The following is a 26,058-nucleotide window of genomic DNA, read 5'->3' as shown; positions in this document are numbered from 1 at the left end:
TACATATCCAGGCTCCTCTCTCACCTCTTCAGAGCAGTCCCTCAGAGCTATCTGAGAGGCTGTCCTCCTGGCTTACATCCTCAATTTTCTCTGCTGAATAAAACATAAGTTTAACTTCTAGGTTGTGTATTTTAATTTAGTCGACAAGAGCTAGACCTCTAAAAACTGATAATAAAAATAGATTTTTCTCAAGAGAATATTTTCATTATTAAGGGATTATTACAAGATAATCAAAAATGCACTAATGCCCTAATATTTCTATTAAATCATTTCCTTTGTATCAGCTAAAATGATCACAGGTTATTTTCACGATAAAATTGTCCAAAAACTTTCAAGAAAAATAGGAAAGTTCTTAATTTTACCAAGACGTTTGTATATTTTAATCAACTGTTAATCTCAGGTTTGTAATTAAAATACATACTGTGATATTTTAATAAAATGTTTCTCCATGATTTAAAAAATTAACCTGGAAATATTTGATTAATTCTTTGTTGAGGACGAGGACCAATAAGAATCTTGTTGAGATTTTATCTTGAACCTTGTTTCTAATTAGCATAAGAATTTCTGAACTTGAAGTAGAAAACTAGAAGGTGATAGTTCTTATGGCGTTATATGTCAGTAGGTTTTGTGGGGATAATATTTAAATATATATATAGTTGAATACAAGCTTTAATTAGTCCATTAAGTAAACATTAAACCAGAAGCAGACATACCACGTACATAATGAACCTTAAAATTCAGAGTCATTTGTTCACACATTCTTTTCCAAAGGTGAGATGCTAGCAATTGTTTCAATGCTTATAATGATGTTATATTTATACAATTAAAAGATTTTAACCACAGTTAGTTAAAACTGATAATCCCTTTAAATAACAGCTTCACCTCTCGCACCCTCTCCTTGTGTCAGGGAGCACTGAGGCAGCCATGGGCGGTTTTGCTGTCTGGTGGCAGAAGTTAAGTTTGAGATACAGAAACTTTGTATTTAGTCGATGTATGGTTAAGACATTTTGAATATACCATAGAGGAACGGTAGGTACTCCTGGGGGTCACTGTGCTGAGTCCCCCATCATCACGTCACAAGGGATTAGGGCCACAGATCATGATGTATATAAATGTGTCCCAAGATACTCCAGAAAAGAATTATGTGATATAAAAGGTACAAAGCTCAAAACATTTTGTTGTTGGGATATTCCTGTAGTCAGAAGAAGTATAAAACTGCAAGAAGAGCATTCAGATCTCACCAGCACCTAGTCACAGTAGAATTTCTCTCTGGCAGGTATATACTTAATGAATGTACAGGACCACAGAAACATCATGCATTTAAAAAATGAGCATTATATAAAATAGTATTCGTTAAAATTCCTGTGTTTCTAGGTCACAGACCTACAGCAATACTGCAGAAAGTACAACAGAAATACCTCATAGACAAAATTAACTCAATGGAGGCTTCCCAAGTTTGAAAATAACCTTTAAAATCCACACGACGCAGTCAATACTTATTTGTGAAACTGAAAATACCTTTTCTAAATTGCCATTATTAATTTAAAAATAATCAACCATGCCAAGGGAAATACTGAATTGCATTTCTATTTTAACTAAAGAAAGTAATCATTCCAAAGTGTTATAAAGAAGTGATCGGAGAACATGTGGCCAAAGCCAAAGAAAAAAGTACAATAAAGAATGTGTCTGGAAGTTAAACAATAAAAACAGTTGCATTTTGTTAGGTATATGGGCTTTGCCAGCTTCTTCAAATTTATATTATATTGTGATTTTTTGGTAAATTCTACATAAATATTAGCAATCATTCCTATTTTGCACTCTTTTCCTTAAGGAGCACCCCCAAAGTGTTGCTTTAGGTCCCATAAAACCTGGATCTACTCCTGTCCATGGAGCAGATATAATTTTATCATTAGTGAGATTGAACCTTAGAAAAAGTAAGCAGCCTACCCAAATTTACCAGGAAATAAATGTTGTGCCTGGAGTTTTATACCAACACTGCCATTTTAAAGCCCGTACTAATTCGACCACTCTTCTAAACTCTTCTCAGATAAGGTGGGAGATGCAGTATCTCTCTAATGGAAAGACAGAGACACAGGCAGGGTCTGTCTCCTTCAGCCCTCAGCCAGCCACCTACCACCGCTACACGTTCCTAATGCATGTACATTCAAGGACCCCGTAAGCAAAAAAAAAAAAAAAAAGCTCTCTATTTGGGATTTTATTGTTTTGAATGAAATGTCACAGGATTTGCCGAAGTCCTTCTATACCATGGATATCAAGTCTTGAAAAGCATGTAAGCTCTAAGGTTTCTATTTCTTCCTAAATGAATCTACAACGTTAAGGATAAATGCAACTTTAATTGAAGCACTGAAATATGTTTTATGTTTTATAATGTAGGAAGTATTTTGAACTCAATGACTATTTACCACACCACAGCTTGTGGTGTATTCTGCTCACACTTTTTAAGGTAAGTTGTGCCATGATCCACTATGATCCTAATTGCTTTATTAAGCAGTCAGTGCTATCCCAGCATTGCATCTTAATTATATAAACAAAAAGATAGACTTATTCTGCATAGGTAAACTAATGAGTTGTCAAAGGGAATACAGATTGTATTGGGCACATAAAGTCTTTCTACTGTTCTCTCTAAAATTGCTAGGAACATTATTGAAATAAAATTAATACTTGAACTGAAGCTTTCAGTTAAAAAACATGAATGTAGACTAAAGTTTCTTTGTATTTAAACATAATCAAGAGTGCAATTATATTTCATTGATGCTGTCTGAAACAGTAAATTTCCCACTGCATCTAACCTGCAAACTTAAATAGTTCTGAGGCAGAGGGCAGAATAGAAGATTTGAAACTGGAAATTGTGGGTTTGTATGTAAATCCTTCACAGATTTATCTTACTATTACTAGCACTTAACCTTTCTAAACCTTACATTCACCAATTATGAAATGGGCATAAAAAGCCCACATCAATGTTGACACCTTAGGCATTACCGGAAACTTGAAATATGATGTAAGTAACAGCATAATGTAAATGCTTATCTAGGTCATCTTTGACGTGTTTTATACAGAAACACACACTATCTTCTCTGTTTGTAGGGTTAATATCAAAGCAAATACCAGAAAGAGAACCAAATCCTTAATGCATTTTGTCGGGTTCATACAGGGAGAAGATAAATCTGCAAACAAAAGACCAATAATAATACTTCTTCAGAAAACATGACGTTTTCTCATTTGCCAAGGAATCATTATAGTCCCACCATCTTTATGCACATAGTTTTATTTTAGTCAGAAATTAAACTTTCATTGTTTTATTGTTTTAAATGAACATCACTCTGCCTTTTTCCTCAAGCCTTTCCTGTCCTAAAAATTTGGCAGAGAAGTAAGAAACATATTTTCTTCTCCTTTTCATTGTTGTGAAAATATATGTTCTAAAATCAGGGAAAATAAGCAGTTTATACTTTAAGGGAGAAACCAGCTGGCCTTTGCTAAACCAAGAAGTCTCCCAAAACCACTCCAAGATCACACAGACTTCCTCACACATATTTCAAGGAATATTACTCTTGAATACTCAGCGAGTCCAACACAAAACTTCATTTCTCCATGGCCCAGCTTCTTCTGGGAGGATGTAGTCCCTATTTTGATGAATTAACCTTAATGAAGAGAACAGCAATCAACTGAACCCACTCAGAACTGACACAGATGTTAGACTAGTAGACAAGGATATTACAACAATTATTGTAGCTGTATTACACATGTTGAGGAAAAAAATCCTTACACCAGAAACTAACACAACTTGTGAATCAACTATACTTCAATTAAAAAAGAAAACTTAATTAGGGCTACTGAAAAAAAAAAAGGCTCAAATTAAATTTCTTGAGACAAAAACTACAATGTCCAGGATGAAGAATACCTTGGGTAGCATTAATGGCATATTAGACATTGCAGAAAAAAAGATGACTCATGCTGAAAATATGGCAATACAAAGGATGTAAAAGGTCACACAAAGAAAAATATATATGTAGTGAACTGTGAGACAACATTAGGTGACCTAACGTAGGGGTAACTTTGGTCCTTAAAGGGAAGAAAAGAGAGCGGCTTGACCAACGACAGTGACAAGAATCATGAAAGAAAGGAGGGAAGCTGTTAGAGAAGACAAAACTGAACTTGGAAACTGACAAGTCATGAGAAAGAGGGAAGAAAGATGTGGAAGGAAGCAGTGATGTTTGTTGACCTCACCAGATCATAATTCCAAGTGGGCTCCAGCGTTGAGTTGAAGGTTATAATGGAGAAAGCATCCAATAATGTAAACTATGAAAAGGATTGGAGGACTGATAGAAGTTCAAAGAGATCTTGTCTGGCTCTTTCTATAATCAGAGTTTGATTCCTTTAGCTTCCCAATACCTCATGAAGATTTCTGTGCAAATTAGACTTTTGAGCTTTGTGATAAAATAACCCAGATGGAATATGACACAATTTGAGAAAAATTATCCCCAGGAATATTCAGACTGTGATCCCATATTATTAGCTAAACTTCTGACTGACACTCATCCACCTCCCCCCAGTTATATGAAATCTGATATTACCAATCACTGTCAGAAAAATTTATCACTTAAATGTTTTGGGTTTTTTTTTTCCAAACAGTATACCTAAATCATCTGTTATGATTAGAGAGCCTTTCCATTTCTAAATGTTTATGTTTCTTGGAAAAATAAAGAGATCTTCACAGTTAGCCTAAATCTGTTAAAAAATATATATCTTACTTTTTTTTCAGTATCCTATATATAGTGGGCTTCTTGACTAAATCGTAATGCCTACAATTTACTGAGCAATTTGTGACAGCTACACAAATAAGTGTTTAGCATGCAATTATGATAATCTAAGCAAAAACAGTGGCAGAAAAGTTCTTTATAATACAGATAAGAAAATTGAAAAGCTACTCTTTTCCTAAGTATATAGAACTTGCAATATTACATTGTTTACTATATAAAATAGTGTTGCTTTAACGTTTTTATTTATATGAAAACTCAATTTTCATAATATGAATATATTTGTTATGTATAAATTAATAACTTATTTATATTAAGATTTTGATGAATTGTTACAATGATCTTGGAAAAAATGTTCAATTGCTAACCATAACTTCTTGACACAGCGATAATCAATTTTAGCCATTTAAAACATATTCCTCCAGGGTTCTCTCTCTCTGTCAAACACACACACATATTTAAAAATACATCATGGCCATCTTTTCTAGGTCAAAACTTATAAATGGTAAAATCATTTTAATGATTATGTACTATTTTTTACGTTACCATAATAGTGATGGAGATTTGAATTATGGTTTTCATTTCACTATTATAATTTGCTCTGAGATGAACATTCTAACATGGCTATTTTTGCATATGTTCTGCTATCATTTATGCACATAACTATTGTCTACGTTTTGGTCCATGTCCTTGTGCAGTGACCACCTAATTTCAGTAGTCTAGCTGGATTTCCACTCCTGCCAACAGAGAGCACCAAGGACGACCCTCAACAATGTGCAGGTGGATTTAAAGGGGCAAGTCTAGGAAACTGTCCAAATAACCCTACGAACAGGCGATGATGACGTTGACTAAAACAGTGACCGCTAAATGAGACAGGAGAGAAAAGACAGAGAAGCATCGCAGACATGGGAAAGGTTCTCTAGCTTAAGGTTTCCTTGAGAACAAGGACTTTGGTTCTCTCTTCTCCATTCCCAGGGCTTATTGTAGTGACCGGCACATACCAAGAAATCAAAACATAAAAAAGCAAATAGGATAAAAAATTTTAAAAAGAGTATTTAAAGCACTGGAGGTCTAAATTGTGTGCATACTGAGTGAGAGCAAAAAAAAATGAGGTCTGTTTTTATTTGAGTTTGTTGTGAAAATGGGAGGATCAATGCTCACACTGCTTTTCCCTTTTGAATGCCATTTTTTTTCATCGTAACATGTATGCATGGAAACGCCTTCTAAGAATCTTCCTCTGGTCTTCAAATCATTACCTTAGGGAATGTAAATTCCTTCTCTCTCAAATGATCTTAAACATTTGCTGCTAATGTCTTCTCTGTGCTACAGAGCCAGCTTTTATCTCCTCTTCTTGACGGTGATGTAACTGCCAAGTCCCTCACTGCTTCGCACTTACATCTCCCCTGCTGCTTAGTGTAATACTTTGTACATCATAAATATAATAAAAGGACAGTTTGTGTAACTGCATCCTATATATTACAAAAGTTATTACTGATGTTGGTTATCTTGCACTAAATGAGCTGGTTTATTTACCCACTTTTTTCATTTTGTGTGTCAGGGAACTGTGTCTCCCACACACTCACCTGCTGTTTGATTTACGGCACACTGAGTCCCATGAAGAATTTCCACAATCTGTGCTCAGGCACCCCTGTAATCGACTCTCCAATCAATCTTAGTTAGAAGCTAGAGGAGTAATAATAAAGTGTGCAAGAGCCAAGACAGGGAATAAAAATGTATAAAAGAAAGACATTCTGTGTACTTTCAACATGTTTCTTATGCTAAACATTCATTTCCGAATGCAGTTTCTAAGTGTCTCCCTGAAGACTGCATATTTCACTGTGGAGTAATGTGTATCAATTACTTTCCCTTAAATGAAAAATTGGAAGGTGCTATACTGACTTTACAGACTAGGGTAGATCTCATACAAATAATTGATATCGCTTTTGATTACTGCAAATTCTTTCTTGATAATTAAACCCTTGGTAATTATTTTTGATTCTGATGAAGTACAATGTTAAAAAATGTCCATCTTATCAATGAAGAACTCTCACCAAGGGGCAAAAATCATGATTTTTGGATATAAGTGTGGGCTCTGTAATCAGAATAAATTTTTTAGACTCTTGGCTCTAGGTAGGCTCATGGGCAATTTACAACCTCATTGGCTGTCATTTTTCATAAATCTGATAATAGGGACAGTAATATCAACCAAGAGTGTGGCTGTGGAGATAAAAAAAGAAATAAAATAGGTGATGTTTTCACACTACCTGGCACATAGAAAGTAATGAATAAATATTTTTTTTTATTTATCAGTGGGTATTGAGTTAAGCATTCTTGCCACAGTCTCTAAAGCATTTCAAGTAGTACAGATACACATCTTTTCTGTGCCCTCTCACTGCTTGACATACTGGAGTATTTATCAATGCTGGAGCTACTGCACCTCACATGTGACCTTTATTAAATGGATCACATCACTTATCCATAGTTCTTGCTTGAGAATGCCCTAACAGCATGGCAGGAAGTAATTAATTAATAGGCCAGTGCAGATTCTTCTCATGAAAAGAAATGCCTGTGTTCAGAAAAATGTCCAATGAATATGGATGTGTATAGAAATAACATCCTCTGGGCTTGGCTTGAAGGGGCTGGAAAGAAAAATACGTCTGAAGGGAGAGAAGAATAACAAGAGAGAAAATCAAGTCTGCTGAAGTTTTCTGCAGAAATACATAGCTGAGGACTTTTTAAGAAAGGAGAATACTTTATATTTGCTTTATTGCTAAGCTATGGCATATGTTTTCTCTTAGCCTAAAATGATACTAGAAAAACATGCCAAGTATTTTTAAGTCTTAGAAGCAGGGATGCACTTCACATTTGGCTAAATGTACGGCAGAGAGAAAGCTACAGGCATTATTTGAAGTGCAACTATTATTAAAATAGGAACAAGAAAGTGATAAAAGGCAACCTGGGAAATGAGAATTTAAGCCACTAGTAGACATCTCACACTGGGTATTAGATTTTTCACAGGACAAAAGTGGGCATTCAAGCCAACTGTATTTAAATTAAATAATTCAATGTCAAGGTGACATCAGATCCTGTGTCTTCTTAGTACCATATTAATTACAGGATATTATACTCTTCAAAAACATGTTTTTAACTTAATCACATGTGCCACTGATTTAATGTTTATTATCAGTCTTTCTGTAGACAGGTAATACAGTTGTAGTAAATATCTTGCCTATCCTTCTGAGCAGGCTTAGAGAATCTTGCACATCTCTTGTATTTTCTGTTTCTTAGAGAATCTTGCTCATCTCTGTTTCCCCTTTCTGGATAGGCACGTCACATCTTTTCAGTAATAACTGTATTTTGACAACAGTTTTAAAGGTTTCTTCCACAAAGGCAACACAACGTGTAGAGTACTGGAACTGGGTGATACCATGTACATGTTTCCTAGGAGTTAATCTTTCCCCAGTTCAATTATATGCTTATACTATGAACAGTTATATTTCGACAATCAACTTGTGCCCTCAGCACACGGCTTTGATAGAACTGGATACCGTCAGGAGCAGAACTGAGCCAGCAGGTGTTGGAGCAGCGGTCAATTAAAACAACAAGCCAAAATGAGAGCAAAGCCAAGACGTTCACCGCCTCCTGCCAGAGGGTAAGAGGCTAACACTTGAGAGAGGAATAGCTCCTCCCCTGATCTACATTTTCCCATGGAACAGCATCAGGGGCAGCAGGGACATCAGGACAAAATCAAATCAGTAATGCCTTCTTTGAAATTGTTGAAATATACACAACCACTTCTTGAACAATTTCCTCTGAGAACTCACTGTTTGGCAAAGCCATTTATTACACAATTATATTGAATCTACAGATTGTACTTGAGACTCAACTCTGTCTCCTGAAAGTTTTGTTCTTTTTTTTTTTTGTCTTCAGTCCTCTTCACTGAGATAAAATCAAGTCATAATTAATTTTTTTCCCTTTGGTGCCTGTTTAATAGTCTCAAAGGAGCCAGGTTTAATGGGTTTTTGTCAATTCACCTGGGATCGTGATTATAGCAGCCTACCGTGTCAGTGAAGAAACTGTTAAAGTTTTGGTTGTATCTCTCTTCTCCCCCAGACATATTTTATAAATTCACACTATAATTTAATGAGTGTAATCTTTCTAGAAGAGTAAAGAACCAAAATAACACCATCTGTGTGTGTCTTAGGAAAAAAGTAGCCTGCTCTCGTAAGGCTGGTGGTAGACTGTATGACATCACACTGAAGTCTCCTTAGATGAATGCGTGAATAGCCGCATTGGTAGAAAAACAGTGATAATAGACATTCTGTGTAGATGTGTATAAAGAACATTTTAAAAGTATTAAGCATAGGAGATCCCTAGGTTGGTTGATAAAATGCTAATTGTGGGTCTTTGAAAGACAGGAAGCTAACGTGTTCATGATTTCATCATTCTGGAATACCAGACACCCTGAGAATGCCAATGTATGAGAAATAAAGCAGCTCAACATTATTTGGGGGCCTAAGGATATTTTAGCTAAGTTTATTAGAGTGTTAATTTTTTAAAGAAAACCTGAGAACCTGCCATCCACCATCAGAGGAGGAAAAAAACTGCCTCTAGAGTCTATGTTAAGATCAATGATTTAAAATGACACCCTACACTGGTAAGAAGCCATGGCAGCAACATATTAGCTAGACCTAAGCCTTCTCTCCATTGTGTGTGGCATCTGCGTCGATGCTCTCCCTGAAATGTATGAGCCGGAAGGGTTCCTGGAGAAGTCAGAGGATGGTAGAAATCACACAGTGAGATAATGAACGCTCTCTTCCCTTTTTTTAAGTTATTACTTTGAAATACTGTAGATGTCAAGAAGTAGAGAACACTATACATCAAGTCCTGTGTACCTTCCACCCAAAATTCTTGTGGTGACATCTCGTCCAGCTGCAGTACAGTACCAATGCCAATACCAGCACATGGGCCTCTGTATAATGCTGTTGAGTAGACTACAGTCCTTATTCAGATTTTAAAACTATTTTACATGCATTACTCTGCTTGTGTGCTCACGTGTTCATAGTGCTTACCAATTCCATCATATATATGAGCTCTTCCAACAACCACAAGGAAACTCCCTCACGCCAGACCTTTACATTTACAAGTCTATGCCTAGTCCCTGTTTCCAGACAAAGGACTCCACCACTATAGTTTCCAGAGTGTTTTATTATGTTACACAAATGAACACATATGGTATCTAACCTTTAGAGATTAAGTTTTCCACCAATAATGATGTCCTGGGAATTCATCTAAATTACCACATGTATCCTGTTTGTTTCTGTCATTGAGGAGGGTTCCATGGCATGGATGTAGCACAGTTATTTAAACATTTACACACTGAAGGACACTCAAATGCTTCCAGTTTGGAACTACTATAAAAATCTGGTATGAAGATGCATGTAGCGGCTTTAATGTAAATGTATGTTTTCACTTCTCTTGGCTAAGTTCCCAGGAATATGACTGCTGAGTTATGCGTAATTTTATTAGAAACTGCCAAATTATTTTTCAGAGTGCCTGTACCATTTTAAATTATTACCAGAAATGTTTGGATAAATAACATCTTCATACTGTAGAGCACAGGGAACTATATTCAGTATCTTGTAGTAACTTATGGTGAAAAAGAATATGAAAACGAATATATGTATGTTCCTATATGACTGAAGTATTGTGCTGTACACCAGAAATTGACATAACATTGTAAACTGACTATATTTCAATAAAAATATATAAAGAAATGTATGAAAGATCCAGTTTATCCATTTTCTCATCAGCATTTGGTTTTGTCATATTTTTTTAAAAAATTAAATACTTGAATAAAGATGTGGGGATATCTCATAGGGGTTTGAACTGGCAGATCACTAATGGGAGATGATACCAAGCATATTTTCATGTGTTTATCTGCCATTCACATCTCCTTTTTGGTGAGATGTCTATACATGTCTTTAGCTGCTTTTCTAACTGGATTTTTTTTAAACTTAGGTTTTGAGAGTTCTTTACATATTCTAGATAAAAGAGCTTTCCCAGATATGTGATTTGTCAATGTTTCATCCCAGTTTGCTGTCCTGTTTTCTCATCTTCTCTAAAGGATCTTCCACACAGGTGCTCCTTTTAATAGAGCAGATTTTTATTCTGTTAATGAATAGGGAAAAATGTTTCAAAGCAAAATGAACTACATTTGCACCCTGAGTTTGTGGAGCTGTTTACATAAGTAACCAAATCACTATTTATTTTATTACAGCAATGGAAAAAACATTCCACTTTTCAAATAATTGATTTATACAGACCTTTTAGAAAACAACCCACTCGTAAGCAGGAGGATTCTACTCAAAATAAACTAAACTGGAACAAAACTGCAGTATCTTTCTTTTCCTGAACACAAATATTTTGACTTTCACTCTTTAAGTCAATTCAAATTAAAAGAAATTAATGCCCCAAATACCCTTTCATATATTTTGTCTCCAAGTCAATATTTTGACATTTGTATGGGATGTTCAAATAGATGTATCCAAGATTTTTTATTGAAGTTAAGACTTAATAATAATGTGCAAATCTTTGTAAACAATACTTTTTAATTTTTCTACATTTAACTTTGTTTTAATAAAATTGAGTTTCTTATGTGACAATAAAGAAAACATGATATATTTACTTACAATAATGTACAAATTAAGATACTAGCCCTAACATTACTATCAATTATCCTTTCCTTATGATAAGAAAATATTAAATTTTCCAATTTCTGGTGTATATTTGATTGTAAATACACTTTAATTTTAAGATAGCCGATGTTCTCATATTGCTTTTCCCTTTTGCAATATTATGTCATCTTAGATAAAACAATAAGGATTTATTTCTACGATACATGACAATTTGTGGTGTTATGCATACTTTGATAAATTTTTGCTGCCTAAAATGAAAATAATGAAGCTGAATTTGTAGAAATCCTTCTTGGTTAAATCCAATTAATGACTATTGTCATTTCTCAACCAGTCGTAAAACTATTTCCTACATATTTATCACTTTTTTTAATTTAATACTTTGAAAGATGAAGAATGAGTTATAATTAGGAGGGAACATATAGTGAGACAGCTGTTTTGTTGGTGATGTGATTGAAACCATGAAGAATGTATACTTTTACGCCTTAAATTAGGTGCCCACTTCTTCTCTGTCTAGTATTACGCTAGCTATTTTGAATGCTTAAGGCTGACGTCTGAACTCTGACATCAGGAATATTACTTCTTTTAGGGAGATAATATGCTCATGAACCAATTTAACACTGACTATATCAGTTTGCAATAAAATGTTAAAGCCAATGGTCAGCTAAAAGTGTTGCAGTGTTTTTTTGAAAATACAGGGGGAAAATATACTAATGAAAAGTAAAATTTAAACTGGATCCTATAAAATTAGAAGCATTTGGCACAGCAGATCACAGCAGAAGGATTACAAAAAATACCTAAAGAGAAGCAAGTGAGATAGTTGAAGAGGAAAGGAAAGCCAGGATGTGTCCTTTTCCTACAAAAATTAATCTTATGATGATATTAAATATCATGAGTCTTTCTATTTATTTTTCCTTTGGGTGTCAGTTTACTTGTAATTTTTAAAGAGACACACGCATACATACACATGATCAGATAGAACATCTACAGTGACTATAAGCTTATCTAGTCAAACGTTTTTAAAAATCTAAATAGCAAGAGCCAAAAGTGAGACTTTCTGTTAATCTAAAAATAAAGATTGAAATAGTGGAATTTTATATACAATGAGTATTTTAATTCTACATTGGTAGCTGAGTTTGTTAGGAGAAAATGATGCGTGGAAAACAAAACCCCAAAAAAGCAACAAAAAGAGTTGCTGCCCTTAACGTACACACATCCAAGTTCATCATCCAAGTAGAAAATATTCAAAGTACATAAACATATGCTTCACAAAAGGAGCCATTAAAATGACTGAAGTAATGTTAAAAAATGGTTCAAAATCTTTAGTATTTAAATAAAGACAAATTAAAATGATGACGTATAATTTTTCAGCTATCAGATTAGTAAAATTTAAAATAAACCACTGAAATCTAGTGTTGGAGATATTCTGAAGAAAAAATATTTTATGATTTGTTCTTTGGAGTATTAAGGGCAATATGTATTAAATAATTCAATGCATTCAGTATTGAAATGTGAAATATACTTTGATTTAGCAATAAGAGTTTGAAGAAGCAATATTAAGAAAATAATTACACAACTGAACAGATATACTTGTAAAACGACTTCATTTCTTTATTGTTTATACTAAGCCAAATTAGAATATAAAAAAAGTCAATCAGTGAGAGCAAGATAAAACAGTGCACACATAGAATGTAACCTACAGTGAAAAAAAATATGAAAATGAATATATGTGTGTTCATGTATGAATGAAGCATTATGCTGTACACCAGAAATTGACACAACACTGTAAACTGACTATACTTCAATAAAAAAATATATATACAAAAAAATGCAATTCTTTACTACGAAGACACTTAAATTGAGTAAGGAAATTCTCTTTTTCTCTCCCTGTGACATGTTTTTGTGTATAAAAATTTAAAAAAAAGCAACATATCGTGTTCCCATATATGTGACATTACACTCACTTCATACTGCGATGTCTCCAGAGCAGTGCAGATGGAAATAATTGGAAGGATTATCACCAAAAAACTCACTTCAGCATTTATAGATAATGCTAATTTGAATAGTTTGTCATAGAGCAGCTGTTTGTTTTACAATAAATATTATCCTCATTCTCAGAAGAAAATGGCATTTATATTTTCTTTTTTTAAAAAGGAGAGAGCTCTCCTTGAACATAGCAGCAGCTTCAGTAACTTTCTCCAGTAAGCTGAGCTAGACCTGCACGACATTCCGAAAGCACGTCTGTGGTACCCACAGTTGCCACTGACACTGGTACCATCGATTCCTGTGTGGGTATCTTCCAGCATGGGAAGTGGAGATAGTTGCCAACACTAGGGGGATCCCCTGAAACTGTCACCTTAATTTATATTGCACAATTGAGCTGTGGAGTGTTTCAAAGAATCAGACTGTATTAGTTGGAATGCAGATTTTGAAAATGCTGCTGTCCGGTCTGATAAGAACCACTGGCCCCTCTTGGTGGTAAGTGATGCAGGAAAGCCTATGGTCCAGATGGAATACAAGGGAGGGCCCACAGGCTTCTGACCAGAGAAGCTACCATCTACGATTCTAGCAAAGACGGAGAAATCAAGAAGCCTACCATGGGAGGACAGTCTACAAATACCATTGTCACAGCATTAGTTTATTAATGGCTGTAAACATCAGGTTTCCAAAGATATTGAACCTACTACTCAGCTCAATACTCTCGGAAGTATCAGAGTCATTGACAGCTGCTCTGTGGGAACAAGATCTTGGTGGTGAAATAAATATGTTGAGTCTTTTCTTAGAATGTATACTTTAAATGTGTAAATCCTCACTACTGACAATGGAATCTTTTGGGTCAAAGCTATAGCTGAAGACTGATGCTTAACTGAAGAAGACTTTGACAAACAGAAAGTCTGATTACAGATCTCAAGTGCAGGCTTCAGAAGGCTGCTATGTGTTAGAACAAGAGAGCCAACTATAGCCTCTGTGCTGCTTGTAAACATGCTCAACACACTTTAAAAAACTATCAGGTCAAACGACATTGATTCTCTCCCAGAAAAGGGCTGACTTCCACGCGTTCATTAGTTGTGCCAATTGGAAAAAGGAACGCTGACCTGTTTTGTGACATTCTATCTAGACTCTGCGGAGAAAGCCAGTCACTGTGCCGGGTTAGACAAGTCACAGATGCTTGCCCTCACCTGATGGGTGATCATCCACACATCTCTAGTACTCAGAAACTTCTGCAAGACTTCTTCAGAGGAAGACAACTGACAGGAACATCAGCCCCTATGGAGCTGTTGCTCATGACACACCTGCCCAGGCAGTGATCTTATCTAGGGACAAATGTGACCGTGTTGATGATTTGCTGCTCTTGGAATTCATTCATTTTTCCATTGGTATTGAGACTCCTGGTGGGATCACAATCACCATGATCAGCCATGGTATCAGCGTGCTCACAAAGCAGACACAGACCTTCACAACTTGCTCAGACAACCAGCTCAGCGCACTTATTCTGGATTATAAAGTGGATGTGCCCTGACACCCTGCTTGGCAAGTTCCAATTCACAAGCACACTCTTGTTCTCTGTGGCATATCTCAGATCACAGCATGGGGACCACAGCACAGGAAAAGCGAACTAGGCTGCCACCAACAATGACAAGGGTCCTTTGAGCAAGGAAGACATCAAGGGTACAATTCAGGAGGCTAAGAAACACGAAGCAGAGAGACAATGTGTCCTCTAAATATTCTCTTAAATCCTACATCTTCAACGTGAAAGCTGTGGCTGAATGTAAAGAATATCAAAGGCAATGTCAATGATGAGGACACACAGAAGGTTTTTGACAAATGTAATGAAGTCATCCACTGGCTCAGTAAGAATCAGATTACAGGGAAGGAGACACTTGCATATCAGCAGAAAAATTTGGAGAAAGTCCGCAAACCCATCATTACCAAGCACTAACAGAGTACAGAAGTGTACCAGGGAACACACCTCGGCTCTTCCTTGGGGCAGAGATCTCTCACCTGGGGTTGCTTGTTCTGGATTCATCATCTAAGAGACCGCTCAAGCCAACAAGAGCACTGAAGCTTAGCATCATTCCACAATTAAGGAAAACGAGGAAGCCACATTTGTAGCAAACTCAGGGACTGTTAAAAATGTAAACCTGATCTATTACATTTTTTAGCACTCTCAATACCTGGTTGAGCACACAGGGAAATGAAGTAACAGTGTGGTTTAGCAGTACCGTATAGCAAGCTAGAAGAAGATTCAATGTCCTAAATGAAAACTGTAGTTAAAACTTGCACAGAAAGTTACAGTAAGGAATACAAAAGAAAAACCATCACATACAATTCACATGCAACTCCTCTATTTCACATCGTAAATCATGACTGCTGTATTTCAAAATGCTCCCTTTCCAAACTGACAGGGAGTCATTTCATATGATGTTGGCTGTTCCCTTTATTTTTAAAGATAAAAATAAAGAATATACAAAAGAAGATGATAAAACAAAAATAAAAAACAAAGACGGGGGTAAATAGATAATTATAATCACTATCATATTTATTTTTCCTGTTAGTAATTTCCTCGTCAAAAAAAGGAGCAAATTGATACCAAAGACAAATTTTAGCATTTATCATCTTTTTAAGTGGCACTGGCTTCCCAGATTTCCTCCTTTCCTGAGCCTAATACATTTGACTGATGAATTAAACACAAAATACCATCAATTTAAAAAAAAAAACAGAGAAGATACTGTCATACGTTCATCTTGTTTATGGATTCATTACTTCTGGGCGTATAAGGAAATCAAGAACTGCGAAGATATGGAAATGGAATGCACTGGATACAAACAATCTATCAGGAAAGTGACTTTTAAAATTTATTTATTTTTATTCTGAGCTGTGAAATTACCCTGCTTTGCTGCCCTTGACAGCAGATCAATAAATAACAGCTTAACGACATTAGGGCTTTGCTCTCTGTGGCTGAACTGCAGCCGGACTGTTTCTCATCTGCTTTGGGTACTCCTATCAGTTTCATCCACTGTAAGGAGAACAAATGGGAGCCATGTATGCATGTATGTATTCACACACAACTCAAGCACATGCCAATAAGCATATTTTAATTGGACAGAAACTGCACCACTAAAAAAGTAAGTTTATCACCATTGAATACACAGACATCGACTTAGCACAAAGCATCAAGAATAGAAGTCATTTTTTACTGTCTCTCAAAAATTTTTTTCTACATCCTAACCTAGGTGCTATTTTTCTTGCAAAACTCAGGCTGCACTTGGACTGCTAACTATAGTCCAGGAAGAACACGAAAATGGGGGGGAAATTTCATGATAAATATGTAAGACATACAGAAATGTAAGGCGTACTGAGATCTATAATCTGAAGATACAGAGGATTAAAAGAGCTGACCCTTGACTCTTTAGTAAGATCCATTCCAGAGGAACAAGAAATCATGACAGTATCAATAATAATCATTAAATTTTCTTAATGGTTGAAACTGACAAGCAATGTGCTCGCCATCTCCATTTCACTTCACACACACACACACACCCATGGGCCAGTATTCCTGTGTCTGCAATGTATTGTACTATAGAAATCATAATGCCCATACTTAAGTGACTCTCCACCACTTTCTCACCAATCCCGAACTCTGAGCTTTGGGAACTTTTTTGTGAGGGAGGAGGTTGTCTCCTTGCTTCCCCACTCAGCCATCAATGCTCAGGTTTTGTTGTCTGCCTTGGGTATTGTCAGGAATCAGGGAAACATTCTCCAGAGCTCCAGCCACCCCAAAGATGATATTCTTCCATTCTTGCCAGGAATACTCACCTTTCTCTCTCCTCTACAGGTTTTCCCTGTAATGTTGCCCCATCAACATTTTGTTTGTTGTTTTTTTTCATAGTAGGTGCTCATATCTTACGAGAATCAAAAGACATCAGCAATCAGCAATTCAAGGAACAAGGAGAGGTTTGACTTCCATTTAAAAACAAACAAAAAGAACCCCCAAAACAAAACAAAAACAAAGTAATGAAAATAACCCCCTTAAACAATGCAAATGTTCACACACGGTCACTCCTTGTTGATCACACACAACAATTCAAGCTGGTCTGACAGCAGAGTCAGAGTTCCCAACCAGAACAAACTGGAGATGATAGAACATTTGCTTAAAAACACAGACTCAGAAGTCAGACCTCTAGCTTCAGTTCCCAGCTTCACCATGTGCAAGCTCTGTGACCTTGCAAAGGTTGCCATGTCTCAGTTGTCCTGTAAAAGTTGATAATTATTTGCTGAGAGAATTGGTCTTCTTGGTTTCCTGTGATAATTAAATGAAATGACACCTATGAAGAGCTTACAGCAGTGCTCGGAGCCATGAAAAGACATACAAATGCTTAAATGACTTGTCCAAAGTGTATTTACTCTCCAGGACTTGGAAATAATGCAATTCTGAAGTCCGGGTTCAAAAATTACATAGTTCTATATTCAGTTATACATAGATAGTTATGTTAGTTATGGGGGTCACTCTCACTTACATACTCTAGAAATTGGGAGACGTGTGAGTTCCTGTTAATCTCTCAGGGTGTTATGGTTTCTACTTGCAGGATAACCACCATTAACTAGTTTAAGAAGGAAAGAGATCTATCAGAAGATACTGAAAGCCTGAAAGCCAGACTCCTGTTGGATTCCCCGACGTTGCCTGCGTATTGATCACTCTGAATTGACGTCTCCTATAAATCCGGCTGATTGGCAGACAAGCCATATTCCTGCCACCTGGTCTCACTGAAGAATAGAGAGCAAGTCATACCCCTGCCTGGAGAGACAAGATTCTTCATAGGTGTAATTCCTCATGCCTAGGAAGGGCTTGGAAAATGTCCAGAGGCCAAGATGCATGATAAATTTCCAGAACATTTATAAGCCTTCAAATCTGGTTGCTATTCGACTCCAGGGCAATTTCTGATATTAGTCCCCACCTGTGGTTTGGGATATCTAACTGCCACTGCCTCTCACAGAACAGATTGCTGAATACATGGGTCATCCAATAAATGTTTTTATGAAGCCATTTGTGCCAACACATGTTTACAAGCTATTTCACAACAAACTGATTTTTTTTTTAAGCTGAGGGATACTATCCTGGAAATAATATAACTACATGTACTTCTGTTTACATCATAAACTCCCCCACTGCTCTCCCTCACTAAAGTCAGGTACCTACGTTACCCTCCTCACCGAAAATGAACACAGTGATTTTGCCTGAGTAACACTAGCTTCTGAATTCCTGTTGTCATAGGTCATGCTCAGAAAACTGAGAGAGTGGCCAAGCATCTTTTTTCTTTCTTTCATTAAAAGTGATCACCCATATGTCTCCCTTGCTCACAGCAGTATACGCCTCTTTTCCTTACCCTGGAACAATTACTAGCAAGTGTGGAAAAGCAACCACAAAACTGGCCATAGTGGCTTTTCTTGACAAAGGCTGGGATTGGTGAAGACATGTTTTTAAAGGGTAAGGATCTAGAAAGGAAATCTCTCTTTCCTTTCCTTTCCTTTCCTTTCCTTTCCTTTCCTCTCCTTTCCTCTCCTTTCCTCTCCTTTCCTTTCCTTTCCTTTCCTTTCCTTTCCTTTCCTTTCCTTTCCTTTCCTTTCCTTTCCTTTCCTTTCCTTTCCTTTTCTCTTCTCTTCTCTTCTCTTCTCTTCTTTCTTTTCTTCCTTTCTTTTCTTTTCTTCCTTTCTTCCTTCCTTCTTTCCTTCCCTTCTTCCTTCCTTCCTTTTTTGTCTCCTTTCTTACTGCATGGAGTAATCACTGTATAGACATGATCTAGCCATAAAAAAATAAAATAATGCCATGTGCAGCAATATGAATCGACCTGGAGATTATCATGCTAAGAGAAGTGTCAGACAGAGAAAAACAAATATATGATTTTACTTATATGTGGAAGCTAAAAAAAAAAATTATACAAATCAACTTATTTACAAAACAGAAACAGACTCACAGACATAGAAAACAACCTTCTGGTTACCAAAGGGGAACAGCAGTGGAAAGATAAATTAGGAGTCTGGGATTAACATCTACAAATTATTATATATAAGAGAGATGAACAACAAGTCCTGCTGTATAGCAGAGGGAACTATATTCAGTATCCTGTGATAACCTGTAACAGAAAAGAACCTGAACAAGAATGTAAATATGTATATAACTGAATCGCTTTGCCATATACCTGAAACTAACACAAAACTGTAAACAGACTATACTTCAGTTAAAAAAATAAAATGAAAAAACAGAACAAACAAACCAAAATAAATTGTAGGGCAAAAAAAGCTTAAGAAAATCCCAAAAGGGTACATGGAGACTTATTGTGAAGCTCTTAAAGCTTTCTACTACAGGGGTTTTTTAGTTATTTAGCAAGATTTTTGGAATGTACACAAAATATTTGCAAGTTATTGAAGTGAATATACAAATACAGAAGCCTCGGTTCTTAAATTTTGGCCTTTATTGAATTCACGATTAGTGGTGGATGGAGCACGTTGAGAAACTGACATCTATGTAATGAATAACGCCATGCCAGCAGTCGGTTCATAAGGGGGAAGAAATCAGTTCTGAATGTGGTCATGGAGGTGAACCAAAGCTCCTGGGATAAATGAGTATTTGCCAGGCAGAAAAATGGGGGAAGATGAAGCAGTTCTGAGAAAACATTTCAGAAACTATAATGGATGAGATTGTTAAAATACAAATAGGATCTTCACTATGAGTATAGCAGGATGGGTTCTAAGGACTAAGCTAAGGGATTGGGGAGGGATTAGGAAGTGTTGCTTGAGAGGTTGGCCGAGGCTGGTTGGGAAAGTGCTTTGATTTCTACATCTTAAGCACGTGCTAATGAGAAGAATGACTGGATGCTTAGACACATGCTGTGTTTACCCTGACTGCATTTTCATGTTTTTAAAGATCAAGCCTAATGCTTGTAATAACATCAACACTGATCAATCTCTATTACAATGGAATAAACCAGTTCATATATGTCATCTACCCTTCTTAAATGATATCCTATAAATATTTAACATTTATTTTAAGCATCACTTTGATTTTCTTTTTCAGTTTCACATTTCACTGTTTATAGCTTCAGCATTCTAAGTGTGTGTGTGTGAGAGAGAGAGAGAGATGTGTAATGGTTCAGGGTAAAAATATTGGAGGACTTGTTTTTTAAAATCAGAAGCTTTGGTCCCTGTTCATTTTACTTTATATCAAAGACAGAGGCCAATACTATTCATTATGATGGCAGTGGTGTTTTTACACTAACCAATGAGAAAAATATGCCAAGTGACTTGCAGATGTCCTCGGAGTGTTTCTGTGACCAGATCTCACGTGTCCTACTACTCACTCTATTCCTCACCAGTCTTTTTACTGCTTTGCACAAGAGGTCATACCTGTTTCCTTCAGAAATAAAGACCATACAAAGGGTCAAGCAGTGAATTCAAAATACCCTGGACTGTAAAAATGAAAATATCAAAATATTTTGCTACAAAGTGATGCTATCATAGTTGCTTAAAACGGAAAATGTCTTTTAAAATTTTAAGAAAGGTATTTGATAGCATCGTGGGCAAAAGCATGTCACACAGAGAGACTAAAAACAGGAACTAATAAGACAGTGATGACAGCTAAAACTAGTGATACCGAATTGTCCTTAAGGAGTACAGTCAGATGTCTGAGGGAGACAGAATGTGGGGGAAAAAAAGCAAAACAAAGTCCAGCAGTATACTATTAGAGGATGGTGATATACAACAGGAATCATTGTTTTTCAAGTGACTCAAAACTATAAAAGCAAAATTCCAATTAAATATAACGACAATGGAAAATAAAACTAGTTTTATCTAGATAGCAATTAAAGGTGTATGTTTTATATTGTCCCCAAGATTCTTAATTATGGCCATGTGAGACAGGAGGGAAGAGAGCAGGGCACAGCCTTTGAAAGGATGACACAGCAATTGAAGATTCCACCCCCATTAGACCTTAAGTCCCAAGGTGGTGGAAGATTGAGCCTCCCTGTACGCTCACTGTAATGTATCAGCATGCTAATTGAAACTCACAGGTGCTATGACAGTTCCAAGGTTGATCATAAATGGCCAAGAAGTGGGTGATGGCCCAATTCCTGGGAATCTTTGCCTCTACCCCAAAATAGCTGGAATTATTCTTTTACTTGTTAGCATATGAATTTACTGAGCCCATAAAACTACCCACCCCTGCACCTTGTAGTCACTCCCTCTTGCCTTCTGAGACGGTCCACACTCTGTCTATGGAATGTGCATCTCTCTGAATAAATCTGCTTTTACTCAACTATGGCATGCTCTTGAACTCTTTCCTGGGCTAAACCATGGACCCTCACTTGGCAGGGCACATCCCGTGGACTCACCGGAGACCTGGGCCATGGCCATCCTCTCGTCCTGCATTTTCCTGTGTCATGTGAACTGGTATTTCCATGATTACTATGGCTTCTGACTTTATGACTCTGATTCCTTGTAACTTCCCATCCCAGCTAAGCCTCATGTACTTATGATTTCTCTCTGTGTTTAAAGCTCGGTCATTTGTCCATTTCACATACACGTATTTATACACACATAGCCTGAGACGGGGAGGGGTTCTACATCAGTGATTTAAGGAACTCTGTTAAGCATCCCTTCTTACAAGTCCTTCGGTTACATCACTGACCCTAGAAATTCCTAACGCCGTCTTTCCAGTAGGTGTCAGCTTCTCCTCAAGTCCTATTCATTTGTAATGGAAATGGCGTTACCATCCCGTTGCATCTCCCTCTACCCATGACTAAAGCAGTGCTCTATCTTATGATGCCAACCATGAACTTTCTCTAAACATGACAGCTCTCTTCCCAAGAAGCATTTTTTTTTAACTTTGGCTGTTTAGATATATTTCCAAACTCTACACTGCTAAGCTCTGTGTTATGCCCATGTCTGCATGCTATATTTCTGCCTTAGAATTTAATTGGGAGTCTAACCTCTCTGTGGGTAAAGCCAGCAATATCTCCCCACACCCAGGTATTGTTGTCATCATTTCACTTCATTTCAACCTGTTTTACCAAACACCTGAAGGAGTTTATTGGTGATGGTTTAAAAATTGTTGCTATTCCTGCCGCTAATGAACGCCATTCTAAGGAGGGAGTGTGAACCTGCTCTTTGCATGCTGCAGTCCTTTATTATTTAAAACCTTATCTGTAAGTAAGTTTTTATTTATTATTCACTTGAGTGAGGACTCTGGGCAGTGGCAGTTGCTCTTTCAGACCCTATAAAGAGGAATCCTCGCAAATCTTCCCCACTAACAGAATAGAGTTGGAATTCTCAGTTCACGTGTCCTCAGAAACAAACTTGAAATAGAAAAGGTGATTTAAATCTGGCAATGCTAATGCTTAGGTCAGGACTCTGAGCTGTTTATTTGAGCTGCAATCCCAAAATGGCCCTAGGTGACCATGACTGTGAACATATTCAAGATAAATGACCAAGTTTTCAAACGGCTGTATCCATAAGGGCCTGGGAAACAGAAACTAATCATTGCCCTCTTCACAAAGAAATTAGTTGATTCGTTAAGTCAGGAAACACTGCAAAGCCTTGGGAACTAGAACCTCGGGATCTATCAAATGGTACATTGCTGAATAAATCACTTATCTGATCTACAGATCAAAAATCTAGGGCTGGTTTTATTTGACCTTCTCATTTCTCATGGGTGAGTAGTGTGAGTAAATGAGATAGGGCAAAAGATTGGTTTTGAATTTATTGAAATAAACATCCTATATCTATTCTAGGAACTATTTCAAGAGATGGATTTCAGAACCTAGACTCCTCCGTTGCCTGCTGTGTGACACGCCGCAGTGTAATGTCTTGGAGTCTTCCCTTTGCCCTGGGGCAGCACTGCCCAATATTTTTTCAGGCTGTGACACAGTTACATGCTTCTCAGGGCACACTGTAAAAACAAACAGAACTTCTCAGTTGGAGTTGCCGTAACATTAAGGGAAATTGAATTTATAGACCCTCTGCCATGCAAGAGGTGTCATGGAAAGCTTTTTACACCTATAATTACATTTAGCACTTTCCAAATTCTGTGCAATGGTTATTCCTTCAGAGCAAATCAGGGGATGGACTATTTGAATAGTCAGCCTGAGTTTTCTGCTTTACCAGTTGTACTATGCTCAGAAAAATCCCTTAAATTTTCTGATCAGCTGTGAGGCTGAGGTTTTGCCATCTGTCACATGGACGGCTACGCACTTCCTCCCCTCACCGCTCAATTGTTAATTTGCATTCTTTGTCAAAGAGGCCAGTCTTCCTAAATTGTTATTGGGTCTCTAACTGAGAATTGGTTAAAGAACTGGCTTGAACTTCCAAGCAGGATCCATTTCTCAGGAATGTATTCTATCTTCAGTTCAATTCCATGTAGGCAAATTTGCAGGATAAAAATTATATCATACAAGTGTGACCTCGTGAACAGTCATTATCACAAATAACAGGAAAAGCGTTAGCGAGAAAAGAAAGCAAAATAAAATGTGGGTGAAAGAGGAAGACTGTATATACACATGAAGGACAAAGATTACTGCTCAGCAATTCTGACCATGATTTTAAGATCAAGGTCATCAGCCAGTCTGGCCCTGCTACACACAGGATCGTGGGCACGGAGTTGAACAAGCTTATGTGCTGCTCATCTTTCTGCCACGCAGACAAATCCAATGTGACCAGCCAATGAATTAGTTAAGACTTTTGAAAGCTGGAATAGTCACAGTTCTATAAAGCTTGGTTTAATATAATTTGAGTTTACCATTTCTTCTTCAAACTCTGCACGTTAACATGGGGTATCAAGAAAGCTTCAAGTCATAAATGAAAGTATCTCCTATTTCTGACAAAGCTGATGAGGTTCTGGTCAGATAGGTGCTCTACTGTCCTTTGATGAAACGAGATACAGTGTATAAAACAGCCTGAGCATACGTACTCTCCTTCTTACTGCCGAGCCGCTGCTTCTGGAAACCCGACGGCGCAGCACGGCCAGGCGTTCGATACGTGACTCGTGCTCAACGCGCTGTCCTAGCAAAGCAGAAGCTGCGTGAGGTAGAATAATGGTTTTCCAATCTGGGACTTAGTGAGCCAGGTTATGCCGAATGCTTGCAGTCATTATTAAGTATATTAAGTATATCCTTCTAGAACCTCAGCGAAGCAGGCATTACTATTCCCTCTTGATGGATAAGAAAACTAGATGGCTGAGCTTGACGTCTGTTACAACGATACATCTTATGGAGTCAGTAGCAGAACTGCTGTTTGAAAGGCTTTGGATCTCGTTCTGAACCACTATAATACGCAAAAGCATTTGGAGAGCCAAGGTATACTCACAAACAAGCTACTGTTCCTAAAAAATATTTCCAAAAGCATTTTTAGTCTTGTTATGTTTTCTTTGACTTATTACAGTCACTGTTCTCTATTTTATAAAATTTGGTGTGAATAACATGATTTTTTACATAAGCACAAAGATTTTCACTAATGCTGACTGTCCATATATTCCATTACACTGGACCTATTATGTTGTATGACAGTTCTAAAATATGACAAAATATTTATGCCAGAATTAGAGAAAAAGAAAAGTCATGATGTGTATTCTAAAATATGGACTACATTTAAAATTCTAATTAGATTTTCATCGAATTGAAGTCAATATAATGCCATTTCTCTTAATTAGATATTAATTTTAGCTAATACAGAATCCAAATATTTTCATAGACCCATACATAATTAGAGTTAAAACTGACATTACAAATCTAAAGTTAATTGAGTCACAGTATTTAATGCTTAGAAAATGATTATTTTTTCAAATTCATTGGTTTTCTTGTTCTAACAAAATTATCTGGTATATGAGACTATACTAAATACCACTAACCATCAAGGAAATGCAAATCAAAACCACAATGCAATATCACCTCACAATTTTTCAGATGGCTGTTATCAGAAAATAGCAAAAAATAACAAAAGTTGGAAGGATCTGGTGAAATCGGAACCCTGGCATACTGTGGGTGGAAGTGAAAAATGGCCCAGATGCTTTCGAAAACAGTATGGAGATTCCTTGAAAACTTAAAAATAGGATTACCACATGATCCAGTAATTAATCCGGCTTCTGGGTATTTATCCAAAATAACTGAAATCAAGATTGGAAAGAGATACTCAAGGACTCAAACACTGTTCAGTGAGCTCTCCCATGTTCACTGCAGTACAAGAGCCCAGATGATAAAACAACCTCAATGTTCACTGACAAGTGAGTGGATCAAGAAAACACCACATATACTTGCAATGAAATACTGCATGGCCTGAAGGAGTGAACCCTGCACTATGCAACAACGTGGTGATGTTATACTGGGTGAAACAAGTCAGTCACAAGGGGACAGATACTGCATGATTCCACTTAAATGAGGCAAATCAAATAGTCAAATTCATAGAAGAAGAAAGTTGCCAGAGGCTGCCAGGAGGGGCAAATGGGGGAGTTGCTGTTCAGTGGGTACAGAGTTTTAGTTATTCCAAAGGAGTAAGTTCTAGAGATCTCCTGTACAACGTAGTGCCTGCAGTTAACAAGGTGGTGT

Source organism: Camelus bactrianus, chromosome 4, assembly GCF_048773025.1.
Source record: "Camelus bactrianus isolate YW-2024 breed Bactrian camel chromosome 4, ASM4877302v1, whole genome shotgun sequence".
NCBI classification, from domain to species: domain Eukaryota; kingdom Metazoa; phylum Chordata; class Mammalia; order Artiodactyla; family Camelidae; genus Camelus; species Camelus bactrianus.
Note: the sequence above shows the minus strand (reverse complement) of the source record.